The 16,066-nt window shown below is 42.5% G+C and overlaps 1 protein-coding gene across 3 annotated transcripts in view; it reads left to right on the top strand.

Annotated features, from left to right (window-relative positions):
- Nucleotides 1-336: 336 nt before the first annotated feature.
- Nucleotides 337-16,066, top strand: part of R3HDM2 (R3H domain containing 2) — a 42,316-nt gene continuing 26,586 nt past the window's right edge. For all 3 annotated transcript variants that reach the window (XM_030967044.1, XM_030967045.1, XM_030967043.1), the window contains exon 1: nt 337-379. The gene's annotated coding sequence lies outside the window, so the exon portion shown is untranslated. The remainder of the gene's footprint in view (nt 380-16,066) is intronic.

Below are 16,066 nucleotides of genomic sequence, written 5' to 3'. Positions count from 1 at the left end.
CTGTCCATAACCCCGCCCACCTCCCGTCATTTCCATAAAAGGCGCCCGCCCCCGCGCCGCCAGAGGGCGCCTCACGCCCTTCCCGCGTAGCGTCCCTCCGGTTGCCACAGCAACGCGGGCGCAGCGGGCGCAGAATGATGACGCACCGCGCACGGCGCGTTGACGCAGCGCGCACGCCGCGGGGGAGGGGCCGCCTCTTCTTTCCCTTTTTTTTTTTTCCCGTTTCTTTCCCGTTTTTCCCCGTTCCGGTCACCCCCCTCCCCCCCCCTTCCCATCCCCATCCCGCCCCACCCCGCAGGGCTGGCCCAGGCCCGGCCCGGCCCGGGGTGGCGGCGGCGGCCCCGCGGCGCAGGGCCCGGCCCGGCGCGGCCCGGTCCCGGTAAGTGCGGCGGGGGCGGGGGGGGGAGCGGGGTTGGGGGTAACGGGGCGATCGCGGGGCACCGGGCACGGCGGAGACCCAACCGGGGGGATGGTTCCCGGCCCGGTGCTGGTTCCCGGGGATGGTTCCCGGTGCTGGTTCCCGGTCCCGGGGCTGCTCCCGCCGGGCATGGTTCCCGGGGCTGCTCCCGAGGATTGCTCCGGGCATGGTTCCCGGGGCTGCTCCCGGATTGCTCCGGGCATGGTTCCCGGGGCTGCTCCCGAGGATGGTTCCCGGCCCGGGGCTGCCCCTCTCGGGATCGCTCGGTGCAGGATCCGGCTCCTGCCGCTCTCCGGGTCCGGTTCCCGCCCTGCCGCTCTCGGGGGTCGGTTCCTCATCTCCCCTCTCGGGGAGCTCTCGGTGCGGGATCCTTCCCTGCCGCTCTTGGGGGTTCCCGTCCTGTCCCGAGAGGCTCGGGGTCCTCCGGTTCCTTCCCTGCCCCTCTCGGGCTCCGGTTCTTGCCCTGCCCCTCTCTGGTTCTCGTCCTGCCTCTCTCGGAGCCCGGTTCCCGTCCGGCCCCGGTTCCTTCCCTGCCCTTCTCCGGGTCCGGTTCCTTCCCTGCTTCTCTCGGGCTCCGGCCCCGGTTCCTGGTCTCCCCTCTCGGTGCCCGGCGGTGTCTCCGGTGGCTCCCGGCGGTGCCCGGAGGCTCTCACGGAGCCGCTGCCCCGGGCCCGTGAGCGGAGCCCGAGAGCCGCCGGTACCGGGGGCACGGATGATGCTCTGCTTGTCCTCATGGACAACGTGTTTGCTCTGACATGCTTTTCCTGGAGGCGATTCCCCTTTTCCTGGAGGCAATTCCCCTTTTCCTGGAGGCGATTCCCCTTTTCCTGGGAATGATTCCCAACCTGGCATCTCCCAGCAGCTGGGAAGGTGCTGCTTTGGAGGGCTCCAGAGGCTTTGTGCTTATTCACAACAAAGGGATCCATAAAAAAAGTGGATTTTCTGTGCTGATGGGATGCATAAAAAAGTGATTTTTTGGAGGCGTTTTCGGTTTAAGTCCTGTAAATCCTCCCAGGGATTCTGCTTTTGGCACCTGCAGGAATTTGGGCTGAGGGTCAGGGTTGTTCCCCTGGCAGAAGATGCTGTAGGTGAGTTGATGGGAATTAAAGTGTTAATTAAAGCATCATTGGGTCTGTTTGAAATGTGCTGGTAGAAGTTTGAGGGTTTATTTTTTGGTTTAAATCCTGTCAATCCTCCCAGGGATCCTGGTTTTGGTACCTACAGGAATTTGGGCTGAGGGTCAGAGTTGTTTCTGTCCCTGGCAGGAGCTGCTGTAGGTGAGTTGATGGTAATTAAAGTGTTAATTAAAGCATCATTGGGGCTGTGAAATGTGCTGGTGGAAGTTTCTGAGTGTTTTTTGGAATTTTTTTTTCTTTAAATCCTTTAAATCCTCTCAGGGATTCTGATTTTGGTACCTGCAGGAATTTGGGCTGAGGGTCAGAGTTGTTTCTGTCCCCTGGCAGGAGTTAATGGTAATTAAAGTGTTAATTAAAGCATCCTCGGGTCTGTTTGAAATGTGCTGGTGGAAGTTTGTGCTTCTGAGCTTCTGCTGGAGCTGTGAGAAGAAACATCACCAAAATCCTTGGTGCTCCTTCCTGAACAATTTCATTTGAATTAATTTAAAATTCCTGCCTTCCCTGGGCTCAAACCTGGGCTCCACCTCCCTCTCTCTTAATTTAAGTTAATTTAAAATTCCTGCCTTCCGTTTGGGTTCCCTGGCTCAAACCTGAGCTCCACCTCCCTCCCCTCATCCAGGATCTCCCTGAGGTGGCTCCTAATCCTGGAGCTCATTTTACCTCAGCCTAATCCCACTGAGCTGGTGCTGCAGGGATCCTCTTCATGCCAGCCTGGATCAGCTCAGGGCCACAGGAGCTTTTCCAGCAGCTTTGCTCCTTGGAATAATTTTGTTGGGGGAAACGAGGTGGATTTTTGGCAAACCAGAGTGGGAATTTCACGTTGCTGGAATCCCTGGGGATTTGTGGAGTGAGGATTTGGGGTTCTGCTGATTACTGGGGTGAGCAGTGCTGAGATTCACAGGGATTTTTTATTCCTGGTGTCGCTGGAAGAAGAGTTGGAAGGAATTTCAGATCCCTGGAAGTGTCCAGGGCCAGGTTGGAGCAGGGATGGTGAAATTGGGATTTAAAGTCCCTTCCAACCCAAATTATTGGAGGATTCCCTGGTCAGAGGGGCCTGGCGAACTCACCTGGATGGGCAGGGAGCTGTTGTTTTCTTTTTTTGGATGAATTTCCAAGTGTGAGAAATGAATTTGTAGAGAATTCTCCAAACCTTTATACAAACCTGGAGATAAAAAATGCTGATTTAGAAATGCCATGGAATAAAATATGGTTGAAAGAGAAATAAGAAGAGGCATTGGAAGGAATTGTGGCTCCCTGGAAGTGTCCAGAGCCAGGTTGGACAGACCTTGGAGCAGGGATGGTGGAACTTTGGGCTTTAAAGCTTTAAAGTTTTGAGCTTTAAAATCCCTCCCAACCCAACCCATTGCAGGATTCCCTGCTCAGAGGGACTGACCTGGATGGGGAATAAACTGCTTTTCTTTTTTTTTGGGTGAATTCCCGAGGGAGGAGCAGCCCCCAGGGCTCAGGAGCAGTGGAGAACACCCAGGGCCAGCCTGTGACACCGGATCCCCCTTTGGTTCCCCTTTTAGCAGTGCTGCCACTTGTGTTGCTAAATTTAATTTGCTGGCAGTGCTGCTGTTCCAAACCCTGATTTTATGGGGGGGAAGGTGCCTAAATCACCTCTTGGAGGTGCCTAAAGCGCTGCTCCTATCCCCAGCCCCGTTATCTCATTTAATCTGAATTAAAAACCAGATTAATTGGAATTAATTGATTGGGTTTGAATTATTTGCTGCCACTTGTGTTGCTAAATTTAATTTGCTGGCAGTGCTGCTGTTCTAAAACCCTGATTTTGTGGGGGGGAAGGTGCCTAAATCACCTCTTGGAGGTGCCTAAAGCGCTGCTCCTATCCCCAGCTTCGTTATCTCATTTAATCTGAATTAAAAACCAGATTAATTGGAATTAATTGATTAGGGTTTAACTGTTTGCAAGGAGGAGGTGGCTGCCCCAGGGACACCAGAGAGGGATCAGTGGCCAAAATTCCACAGCAGATTTAGGAGCTCTTCTCCCACCTCAGTCACTCACTGAGTTATTCCCAAGTGATTTTGGAGCAGGGAACACAGTTTGGCACCTTGAAGACTTTTCAAAAGTATTTTTTGGGTTTTTTTTGGCTGAAGAGAAACTGAATAAACTGATCCTGCCAATATTCATGGTGTTTCCCCTGCATTCCTGTGCCAAGGTGCTTTTCTTTGCCTTAAATTCTTCCCAATTATCCATTTCTGGCTGGATCCAAAGGCTCCAGCAGAGCTTAAAACCCAAATTAAAATGTTTTAATATCTGTTGGGATGATCCTGAGCCTCTCACCATGGCTGCAGGGGCAGAACTCACAGTGGGTTTGTTTCCCAAGGGAATAAAAGTGGGAAATGTTGGTGGCTCTGTGTTTGTGGCAGCTCTGGCAGGAAACAAAAGTGTGGGACAGGTGGATTCAGCTCCTACCTTGGTCTGAATATTTTATTTTCTTTAAAAAAAGATGGATTTTGGATTTTTTGTTGGTGTTTGGTAAAGATTTGGAGAGGTCAGAGAGCTCCAGCAGACTGGAATGGATCTGGAGGACAGGGGAGCCTGGGAAGGGCTGGAGCAGCAAGAAAAGGGTCTGGAAAATTCTGAGAGAGCTGTGGGGGCTCAGCCTGGGGAAAAGGAGGGGCAGGGAAGGGAAAAAGGGGAGAGGGAGAGGAAGGGGGAGAAGAAGGTAAAGGGGAAAGAAAAGGAAAAAGGGAAGGGGAAGAGAAAGAGAAAAAGAAGGGGAAGAGAAAGGGAAAGGGGAAGGGAAAAGGGAAAGGAAAAAGGGGAAGAGGAAGGAAAAGGAAAAAGGGAAGGGGGAAGAAGAAGAAGAAGGGGAAAAAGAAGGGAAGGAAGAAAGGGGGAGAGGAAGGAAAAGGAAAAAGGGGAAGGGGAAGGCAAAGAAGAGGGGAAAAGAAGGGAAAGGGAAAGAAGAAGGAGAGGAAGAAAAGGAAGAAGAAGGGGAAGGGGAAGTGGAAGAAAAAGGGGGAAGAAGAAGGGGAAAGAGAAGGGAAAAGGGAATGGAGAAGGGGAAAGGAGAAGGGGAAGGAAAAAGGGAAAGAGGAAGGAAAAGGAAGAAGAAGAAGGGGAAAGGAGAAGGGGAAGGAAAAGGAGGAAGGGGAAGAAGGAGAAAGGAAAGGGAAGAAGGGAGGGGAATGGGGAAGGGAAAGGAAAAAGGAGAAGAAGAAGGGGAAAAAGAAGTGGAATGGAAAGAGGAAGGGAAAGGAAAGGGGAAAGGAAAAAGGGAAAGTGGAAGAAGAAGGAAAAGGAAAAAGGGGAAGGGAGAGGGGAAGAAGGGGAAAGGGAAAAAGGGGAAGCGAAAGGAAGGAGGGGAAGAGGAAGAAAAACGGGGAAGGGTAAGAGGAAGGAAAAGGAAAAAGGGAAGGGGAAGAAGAAGAATGGGAAGAAAGGGAAGAAGAAGGGCAAGGGAAAGAAGAAGGGAAGGGGAAAGGGAATGGGGAAGGGGAAGAAGAAGAAGAAGAAGGGGCTCCATCCCTGCCCCATCCATGGCAGCCCGGGTGGGGCTGTGGGCACATCCCCTGAGCAGCAGCATCCCCCGGGGCTGTGGATCCAGGGGCTCGGATCCCGCAGGAGCTGTGTGTGCTGCAGGCTGAGTCACTGCTGCTCCTCTTCTTCCCAGAGAAATTCGCAATTTTGGGTTTGATCGAGTGTGGGCAGGCCCAGCCCACTCAGCACAGCAGCTCCCTGAAGGGTTTTTTTTTTTTAATGAAGTTTTTCAATTTTTTGATCTTGCTTTGACATTTTTTTTTTTCTTTGAGGAATTAATTTCTCCTGAGATGAGTTTAGACACAAAATTCGCTTTTGTTTGGGAAGATGTTATCCTAAAATTGACCTTTCTTAGGGAGGCTTCAGACAGGAAATCCCATGAGGAAATGGGATTTTGTGCTTCCTGCTCCCCTGTGTTCAAAGGACCAGGAGCTTTGAGCCCAATCCTGTTGGGATTTGACCCAAAAATGGCAAAATTTTGGGGGTTTTTCTCCCCCAGATTGGCTTCAGACATGGAATTTATGGCAGCATTTGTTCTCCTTGGCACTGCCTGGATGGACCTGAAGCCCTCACTGAGCTTCACTGAGAACAAGGAAAAATCCCAAATTCCCACTGGGATGTGACTGGGAGAGAGCAAATCCATTTTATCAGGGAATTTTGGAATCCCAGGATTCCAAAAATTCCAATTTTGGCTTGAGAGGGACCTTAAAGCTCATCTCATTAGTGGCAGTTTCCCATCTCAGGGAAACCAGGATTTATTTTTGTGTTTGTTGGGAAAACTCAAAAATATTTATGGAAAACCTCTAAGTCTAGAGTTTGTAGGTTTTTCATTTTAGTTTTCCTTATAAAAACTCACTCTGTGTTTTCTATACAATTTTATTTCTCCCTATAAAAATTCACTCTGTATTTTCTTATTAGTGGTAGTTTCCCTTCTCAAAAGTCCTTAGTAAACCAGGATTTATTTTCGTGTTTGTTGGGAAAACTCAAAAATAATTGTGGAAAGCCTCTAAGTCTGGAGTTAATAGGGTTTTAATTTTATTTTTCTTTGTAAAAACTCACTCTGTATTTTCTCATTAATGACAATTTTCCCCTCTCACAAGTCCTTGGGAAGGCAGAATTGTTGCTCACGAGGAAGGAGGGAGAAATCTGTGATTTTCTGGAGCTATTTTTGAAGCTGAGAGAAGAGGGGAGAACTCAGCCATCTGCCAAAATATTCCTGCAAAACCTGGAAATTCCATTTTTCCTTCAGTGGCAAACTGGGATAAAGGGGCTGTACCTCTGCCTGAGGCTAATTAATAATTCATTATTATTAATTAAGGGAGTGGTTGGTGGCACCTCCACTGTTGGATATTTTAGGGTAGCACAAACTTGGGTTGGTTTGGGGATTTTTTAGGATGCAGGGAGGAGATGGAATCCTGAACAGTTTTCTGCTTCTTGCCCGAATGGGAGTGGTGCTTGTGGGATGATGTTTGAATGGTTGTCATGGCTATATTGTGTATATTCATGTTTTAGTTTTTATTTTATATATTTATTATTATGTTTACATACACTTAATATATTATATTTATATAATTTTTCTATTTTAATTTTTATGTTTCTATTTTATCTATTTATTTATATTTCTATATTTTAGACATAGAAATATATTAAATATATTTTCTATTTCTCCTATTTTTATATTTTAATATAAATTTTCATTTTTATTTCTATATTACTATTTTAGAAATATTTTATATAGCTATTATTTCAATATATTATTTTTAATCTTTACATTTTTATTTTTATATATTGATATACATTCTATATATTTTTAATCTTTTTATTTTTTTATATATTTGTTTTAATTTTTATATTTTTCTTTTATAGATGTAGATATTTATCTATATTTATCTATATTTACCTATATTTACCTATATTTACCTATATTTACCTATATTTACCTATATTTACCTATATTTACCTATATTTACCTATATTTACCTATATTTACCTATATTTACCTATATTTACCTATATTTACCTATATTTACCTATATTTACCTATATTTACCTATATTTACCTATATTTACCTATATTTACCTATATTTACCTATTTTATCTATTTTTATCTATTTTTATATTTTCATATTTTTATATATTTATATCATATGTATTTTATATTTATATTATTTATATATTTTAATTTTTATTTCTATATGTGGTTTATATATTTGATATATATTTACAAATATCTTTAATATATATCTAGATTTAGCTAGAATTTGGGGTAGAATATTGGGACAGCTGTGCTGTTAGGAGCGCTGAATGGAGATAGCTGGGTGGCTGTTTTGGGGTCTCACCCATCTCCATCCCCCCTCCTGCTGGGGCTCCTTTGCTGGGACTGATCCAGAGCAAAAAGGGAACCAGGACCCAGCCCGGAATTCTGCTGCTGCCTCAACAAAATCGTGTTCAATCCCCATTTCAGAGGGGTGTGCTGGGCTGGGGCTGTGCAGCTCAGCTGGCCCCCCTCGTGCTGCTCCCCTGCATCCCCTGGAGCAGCTCCGGGTTTATTTTTAATCCTCGCTGGGCTCTCTCTGTATTGCGGCATTTCTGCTGCTGAATTATTCACCAGGGCTGGAGCTGAATGGAGCCCGCCCTGCCCGCGTGGCTGTCCCCAGCCATTGACACTTTGGGCTCCTGGCAGAGCTGTGGGAAGTGCCAGGAAACTCCTCTGGCTGCCCTGGGTGGCTCCAGAGCCTGCAGGGCGCTCAGAGACCGGCGTAGATTAAATATATGGTCACAGAGTTAATAATATATTAAATATACTGTCATAGAGCCAGACTATCATATATTAAATATACTGTCATAGAGCCAGACTATCATGTATTAAATATACTGTCCTAGAGTCTATGATATATTAAATATATTACCATAGAGCCAGACTATCATATATTAAATATACTGTCATAGAGCCAGATTATCATGTATTAAATATACTGTCATAGAGCCAGATTATCATGTATTAAATATACTATCACAGAGTCTATGATATATTAAATGTATTACCATAGAGCCAGACTATCATATATTAAATATACTGTCATAGAGCCAGATTATCATGTATTAAATATACTATCACAGAGTCTATGATATATTAAATATATTACCATAGAGCCAGACTATCATATATTAAATATATTGTCATAGAGCCAGATTATCATATATTAAATATACTATCACAGAGTCTATGATATATTAAATGTATTACCATAGAGTCAGACTATCATGCATTAAATATACTATCATAGACTATCATATATTAAATATATACTATCATATATTAAATATACTATCATAGAGTCAGATTGTCATATATTAAATATATTGTCATAGAGTCAGATTGTCATATATTAAATATACTATCAGACTATGATATATTAAATATACTGTCATAGAGCCAGATTATCATATATTAAATATACTGTCATTGAGCCAGATTATCATATATTAAATATACTATCACAGAGTCTATGATATATTAAATATATTACCATAGAGTCAGACAATCATGCATTAAATATACTATCATAGACTATCATGTATTAAATATACTATAATAGAGTCAGTATATTTAATATATGATAGTTTGAATCTATGATAGTATTTTAATATATGATAGTCTATCATAGAGTCAGACTATCATATATTAAATATATACTATCATATATTAAATATATACTATCATATATTAAATATACTATCATAGAGTCAGATTATCATATATTAAATATATTGTCATGAAGATGTCATATATTAAATATACTATCTATATATATTAAAATATAATAGCCAGATTATCATATATTAAATATACTGTCATTGAGCAGATTATCATATATTAAATATACTATCAAAGCTATGATATATTAAATATATTACCATAGAGTCAGACTATCATGTATTAAATATACTATCATAGACTATCATATATTAAATATACTATAATAGAGTCAGTATATTTAATATATGATGTTATTAAATATATATAGTCTATCAGAGTCAAACTATCATATATTAAATATATTATCATAGAGTCAGACTATCATATATTACATATATACTATCATATATTAAATACACTATCACAGAGTATTTATTAATACCATAGAAGACTATCATGTATTAAATATACTGTCAAGAGATATATTAAATATACTGTTAGAGACTATATGTATTAAATATACTATCATAGACTATCATGTATTAAATATACTATAATAGAGTCAGTATATTTAATATATGATAGTTTGACTCTATGATAGTATTTTAATATATGATAGTCTATCATAGAGTCAGACTATCATATATTAAATATATACTATCATATATTAAATATACTATCATAGAGTCAGATTGTCATATATTAAATATACTATCAGACTATGATATATTAAATATACTGTCATAGAGCCAGATTATCATATATTAAATATACTGTCATTGAGCCAGATTATCATATATTAAATATACTATCACAGAGTCTATGATATATTAAATATATTACCATAGAGTCAGACTATCATGCATTAAATATACTATCACAAAGTCTATGATATATTAAATATATTACCATAGAGTCAGACTATCATGTATTAAATATACTATCAGAGAGATATATTAAATATACTGTCATAGTCAGACTATCATATATTAAATATATACTATCATATATTAAATATATTGTCATAGAGTCAGATTGTCATATATTAAATATACTATCAGACTATGATATATTAAATATACTGTCATAGAGTCAGACTCATATATTCACTACTCATAATTCACTATCATAGAGTCAGTCTATGACATATTAAATATATTCTCAGACTATGATATATTAAATGTACTATCATAGAGTCAGACTATCATGGAGTCAGACTATGAGATATTAAATATATTAATGTATTAAATATACATTCATAGAGTCACACTATGATATGTTAAATATACTGTCATAGAGTCAGACTATGATATATTAAATATACTGTCATAGAGTCAGATACTTGAGGGGCTGGGTGGTGTCTGATGTTTTTGTCCTGAGCCCCCGTGGCAAGGAGGAATGATGGATCTGACTCCATGTTTTTAGAAGGGTAATTTATTATTTTATAATACTATATTATATTAAAGAATACTAAACTAAACTATACTAAAGAATTCAGAAAGGATACTTACAGAATGCTAAAAAGATAATAATGAAAACTCCTGATTCTTTCCACACTGGCCTTGATTGGCCACAGAGTCAAAACAATTCACATCAGAATGCAATGAAACAATCACCTGTGGGTAAACAATCTCCAAACACATTCCACACGAGCACAACATCCTCCAGACCTTTCCCCATTCCTGTGTCTCTCCTTTGAACATTCTCCAGTATATTTAAAGCTTTTTCATTTTGTGGTGCCCAAACTGCCCGCAGGACTGGAGGTGAGCCCGGAGCAGGGTGGGACAATCCCCTCCCTCACTGTCCAGTGATGAGAGGAGCTGGTGACCCTCGTGGCTGCAGGACACACTGCTGGCTCCTCTCCATAATTCCATTTTCAGATCCTTTCTTTCATCTTTCTCCCCTTTCAGGCCCTCTCATGTCACACCTGGGCAAAGCCCCAGCTGTTCTCTGCTGCCCTCCAGCACACAGATCTCTTAAATACTCTGATAGTGTTATATCTCTGATAGTATTATATCTCTGATAGTATTATATCTCTGATAGTGTGATATCTCTGATAGTGTGATATCTCTTAAATACAGCAAGAGGGTGGAATGAGATGGACCCAAACCATTCCATTATTCCATTTTCAGATCCTCTCTTTCACCTTCCTGCCCTTTCAAGCCCTCATGTCCCACCTGGGCACAGCCCTAGTTGTTCTCTGCAGCCCTTCAGCACTTCTGGGTACACAAATCTCTTAAATACTCTGATAGTCTTATATCTCTTAAATACTCTGATACTCTTAAATACAGCAAGAGGGTGGAATGAGATGGACCCAAACCATTCCATTATTCCATTTTCAGATCCTCTCTTTCACCTTCCTGCCCTTTCAAGCCCTCACGTCCCACCCAGGCACACCTGAGCCCAGCCCTCCAGCACACAAATCTCCTAAACACTCTGACCTGGATGTGTAGGACCTCTGGCCACCCAGCAGGCCCCCCAGTTCCTCCCTGTGTTTCTCCAGGGCTGCTGGGGGACGGATGCTGCGTCTTTAACGGCGGCTCCGGCTGCGCGGAGGCAGCTCCATTGAAGATTTGCAGGAGAGCAGGAGGGGGGGTGTGTGGATGTGGCTATTGGCAGAGCTGTGCTGACATCCCTGGGAGCTGCTGAGCTGCTTGTCAGAGCCCCCAGCAGCAGCAGAAATCGTCAGGTTTTTGGGGTTTTTTTTTTTTTTTTTTTTTATTCGGGAGAGCTGGCGGGGGCTTCCCGGGAGCCAGATTATCCTGGCAGAATTCCTCTTGAACTGCTCGTGGCCATGGAGTCTCCACTGAAATCAGCAAACAGCTGACGTGCTCAGAGTGCAGAACCACCAGGGTGAGTTTATTTTTAGAATGAGGTTTTAATTATTTGAGAGGGAAAAAAAAAAAAAAAAAAAAGATTGGTCAGACTTTTCTTTTCCCCCCCACCCCGGTGCAAAACGCGGCGTAAATCTGCATGAATATTTCAGTGTCCCTCTCCCCTTGGTAAATGCCAGGATTTCTGCTGCTGTTAATTGAAAATGGAGCTGGACTAAATAAAAATGTGGCTCTGAGGGGCTTGGGAGGGTGAGATGAGCTCTGCTCTTGTTCCTTTTGTGATTCTGCTGGGGATTCACCTCCGGAGAGAGGGAATCCCCTGTGCTCTGCCGTGTCATTAAGGAGTTCCCCTGACAGCATCATGGAATCTCCTTGTGCTCCAACGTCTGCAGCTTGCTCCTGGGTACTTCCCCTCGTTCTGCACAGACAGAACCTTCCCAGCTCTTTTGCTGGGTTATTTTTTAGTGGATTTATGTCTTTGGAGCTGGTTAGTTGGTGGGGAATGTTGGTTACCGGCTTGGCATCGTGCCATGTGACGTTTTCGGGGTGGCTTATGCAATTTGGTGTTCTGTAGGATGGTGCTTGTGTTCACTGATACATTAACCCCATTTTTAAATCAATTTAAATTAATTTAAACCCCGCACTGAGCTGGGTTTAGTGGAATAAGGAGGTTGGATTGATTTTCCCCCTCCTCACACATGTCCATCATGCAGTTTTGCCTAGAAGAAGTTATGCTCTCTTCATATTTAGTGCTGGGTTTTTTTAGGATTGAGGTGTGATTATTGTATTTGGGATCTCAGGATCTCTCTACCTGCTCCACACTCCATCCCAACTTCTGATGGCAGCCAACAAATAAAATTAATTTTTTTCTTTGAATCATTATTTTCCTTTTTTTTTTTTTCTATGTTCAGATCCATTTCTGGGTCTCACCTGGAGAACACCCAGAGTCTGCCACGGAATGAGAGGCTCTGTGTCCTCTGCCAGTGTGGGGAAAAGCAGGAGGAGGGATCCAGATCACCTTCCTGCCTTGTCCCTTCCTCCTCTGGAGGTTTTCTGGGAGCTGCTGAACAAACTTTGGGGATGTGCTTTGCCAGCTGGGGAAGGGGAGGGAATTCCTTGTTCCCTCATCCACATTTTTAATGCTGCTGCTGCCTGGCACAAGCTGAGCGCAGGAGCAGGTGCCAGCAGGAGAGGAGTTTTCCTTGTTTTTCTGGTTAGTTTTCCATGTTTTCCTGCTTGGCTTTTCTTGTTTTTCTGGTTGGTTTTCCTGCTTGGTTTTCCAGGTTTTCCTTCTTGGTTTTCCTGGTTGGTTTTCCAGGTTTTCCTTCTTGGTTTTCCATGCTTTCCATTTTTCTCCTGCTTGGTTTTCCTGCTTGGTTTTCCTGCTTGGTTTTCCTTGTTTTCCTGCTTGGTTTTCTATGTTTTCCTGGTTGGTTTTCAATGTTTTCGTGCTTGGTTTTGCACATTGGTTTCCCTTGTTGGTTTTCCATTTTTTCCTGGTTGGTTTTCCTTGTTTTCCTGGTTGGTTTTCATGTTTTCCTGTTTGGTTTCCCTGGTTGGTTTTCCTGGTTGGTTTTTCATTTCTTCCTGGTTGGTTTTCCATATTTTCTTGGTTAGTTTTCCTTGTTTTCCTGGTTAGCTTTTCCTTGTTTTCCTGGTTGGTCCCTCTGTTACAAGTGCCTCATCAGGGATGGGCTCAGGTGGAAGAAATTCTACTCGAGTTTCTGTAAAAAAATCAGCAGCAATCCCAGGGATTTCTGCTGAGCCACGGAAGGGTTAACAGAAATCCCTGCTCAGTGCTGTCCTTTTGCATCCTGACACTGTGGAAAGTAGGTGGATAAATTCCTTGCTTTTCAGGAAACCCCTGTGGTGGACAGCCCTCATTAATTGTTGCTGGGAAACTGCTTTGACGTCAGGGCAGCAGTTCCCTGCTCTGGGGATGGAGACAGGAATAGCTCGTGCTGAGGAAGTGGGAGATGCTGTGAAATGGAGCTGGGAATTCTCAGCCTGAATTTCTTCCCCCTCTGACAGAATTCTGCCCAGGAACTGTCCACAAAGCTTTGGTGCTGCATTGGGAGCAGCATTTCCCTCTCCAGGGATCTCTTTGTTCCCCAGGGCTGTGGCATTGATCACCCTTCACTTTTGGACTCTTTTGGGGTTGTATTTTTTGCTGTTGAGTTTGGGTTTTTTTCCTCCCCCAGATTTTGGAAAGGAAGGTTGAGAAGGTTTTAAAGCAGCTCCCAAAAATGAAAGGAAAAAGGAGCAGCAGGATCAGGGTTTCCTTTCTTTTGAACATCAAACCAATAATTTCACTTTTCCTACAAGAGGGAAGAGCAGGACAGAGAGTGGCCCTGGCTGCTGGCAGCTCCAGGCTTGGAAAACTTGAAATTAAAACTGTTTAATCCCATTTTTCTTAGGGAAGTGTTCCTTAGGCCTGTTTAACTCCTGGGCTGTTTGTGCACTTGGTTCCTTTCTCCCACTGTCAGTGGGAGATGTGGCACAGGATAATTGGAGCAAGAATTCTCTGTATTTCCTTTTCCACTCATGGAAATTAGATTTAATCAAAGTTTTCCCATCCAGGTCAGAGGATTTTAAGAGATTTTTGTACTCAGAAGTGCTGGAGCTGTGGCTCAGGTGTGCCCAGATGGGCTTGAGAGGGGAGGAAGGTGAAAAAAAGGACCTGAAAATGGAATTATGGAATGGTTTGGGTGGAAAAGGAACTTAAACCTCATCTCATTCCATCCCCTTGCTATGGAGGGAAACTTCCAACTAAACCAGGTTGCTCCAAGCTGGCCTTGGACACTTCCAGGGATCCAGAGGCAGCCTCATCTTCTCTGGGAGGAATTTCTTCCTAAAAGAAGAAATAGAAATATATAAAATATAAAAATATGTCTATAAAATATAAAAATATTTCTATAAAATATAAAAATTATGTAAAATATTATTTATATAAAATATTTCCATAAAATATTTCTATAAATATTAAAAATATAAAACATTTATATAAAATATAATGTTTTTTATATAAAATATAAATTTAAAACTTTTATCCACCTCTGTGTGATTCCCGAGTATCACATGGAAATTATTTTGGCAGCCCTGGTCACACTCCTGGAATAAAGTGAGAACAAGTTGACACCTGTCCTGAGTTTAGTCTTGATGGAGGGAGATAACAAAATATCAGAACATTTTATTCCCCCTGAAATGATGTTTTGCTTTGAGCTGTTCCCCACAAGGAAACCTCCTGATTGCCCAGAATTCCCTTCGACTCACCTGCATTTCCTGTCTGCGTGTTCATAAAAGTTTATTTTTGTTTTCCCCCCTTTTCACCTGGACTCCAAGCCTTCCGTCTGCATCACCATTTCAGAATTTGATGTCATGTGGGGGTGGAAATGAGGATTTCAAGCAGTGACTAAGCACAGGCAGTGCAGGCACCTCCAGCCTCCTGGGGGGAATTATTTTTTGCTGGTTTTGATTTTTTTTTGCTGTTGGATTTGGGTTTTTTTTTTTCCTCCCCCAGATTTTGGAAAAGAAGGGGTGAGAAGGTTCTTGCTGAGCCTAAAATGAAATTAAAGGAGCTGGGAGGGAGGGAGGAATTAATGAATTAATTCATTCTGCAGCTGATAATAAGGAGAGAATTCAGGAGAGGTGGCTTTGAGGTTGGAGTTGATGAGTTTTGGGGTTTTTGGGGTGTTTGTCCTGATGGGAGCTGGGAGAGGAAGGAGCTCCAAAGGTTTTTTACCTGTCAGAATTCCAGCTGAGCACACAAACCTTTCCTGGGCTGCTCCTGCAGTGCTGTGCGACCTGGATGGAGCCACTTCAGGACATTTTTATCACACTACAAACTCCTTCCTGTGCAATTCCCAGGAGGAGGGAAGAGATGAGAATGTTGACTCCATGTTTCAGAAGGTTGATTTCTTATTTTATGATATGTTATATTAAAGATGCTGTACTAAAAGAAATAGAGAAATGATACAGACAGGAGGCCAGAAATTAATTAATAATAAAAATCCATGACTTCTCCCAGCCTTGACACAGCTGGCTGGGATTGGTCATTAAGTAAAAACAAAACAAAACAAAAAATCCAAAACTCCAAAAAGAAACAAACAAAAAGAAACAACAAAAAAACCATGAGACCAATCAAAGATGCACCTGTTGGTAAATTATTTCCAGACCTGTTGGTAAATTATTCCACAGCCATCAGATAGTTATTTAGTTATTTTTACATTTCTTTTTCTGAGGCTCCTCAGCTTCTTAGGAGAAAATCCTAGCGACAGGATTTTAATAAAATGTGAAAAAAATTTGCATTTTATATGATATAAAATATCACAGTGACACCTTCCTTCCTGGGATGATCCCTGGGCACAGCCAGGGCACAAACCATTCCATAATTCCATTTGCAGATCCTTTCTTTCACCTTCCTCTCCTTTGAAGCCCTCTCGTGTCCCACCTGGGCACAGCCCCAGTTGTCCT

Source organism: Camarhynchus parvulus, chromosome 29 (assembly GCF_901933205.1).
Source record: "Camarhynchus parvulus chromosome 29, STF_HiC, whole genome shotgun sequence".
Classification (NCBI taxonomy): domain Eukaryota; kingdom Metazoa; phylum Chordata; class Aves; order Passeriformes; family Thraupidae; genus Camarhynchus; species Camarhynchus parvulus.
The sequence above is the reverse complement of the archived record's forward strand: the minus strand, read 5'-3'. Positions and strand labels throughout refer to the sequence as shown.